The 437-nt window shown below is 58.4% G+C and overlaps 1 protein-coding gene across 1 annotated transcript in view; it reads right to left on the bottom strand.

Annotated features, from left to right (window-relative positions):
• LOC113209832 (calexcitin-2) overlaps window positions 1–437 on the bottom strand; it is a gene marked incomplete in the record, with an annotated part of 119,770 nt that overhangs the window by 9,865 nt on the left and 109,468 nt on the right.

Genomic DNA, 437 nt, shown 5'->3' with positions numbered 1-437 from the left:
GGGGGAGGGAGAGAGGGGGGGGAGGGAGGGAGAGAGAATGAGAGAGAGCTTGCAAGTCATAGCACCGCACACCGCACCTGAACAGTGCACCAGTGCACGTCCGCTGCTGAATCTCGACTCGACACAACCAGCTCGTACTCATACACCCCGTTCACCTCACCCCGTCTTTTGGTTTGCCCGCCAGTAACCCGCCGATGGTCGCGGCGCGCAGCGCAGGGCGAGGAAGTTGAACGTCTTTACTAACCACCCGTGATTACTCGAGGAAACACAACAAAATTGGCGGTCTGCAAAAACCTTCCCGCGGGACAGTTTATACTAATTTGGTGCGGCGTGGTTGGCGGCGCCCGAGCGCCACACTTGTTTGTTGTTTTCGAAATTATGTAGAGCAGGGGTGGTAGTGGAGGTAGAGGGCGGGGTGGGGAGGTGCGGGATGGGGT

The sequence above is a fragment of the Frankliniella occidentalis genome, unplaced genomic scaffold (genome assembly GCF_000697945.3).
Source record: "Frankliniella occidentalis isolate FOCC.00 unplaced genomic scaffold, Focc_3.1 Scaffold88, whole genome shotgun sequence".
NCBI lineage: Eukaryota > Metazoa > Arthropoda > Insecta > Thysanoptera > Thripidae > Frankliniella > Frankliniella occidentalis.
Note: the sequence above shows the minus strand (reverse complement) of the source record. Positions and strands in the feature narration are given on the sequence as shown.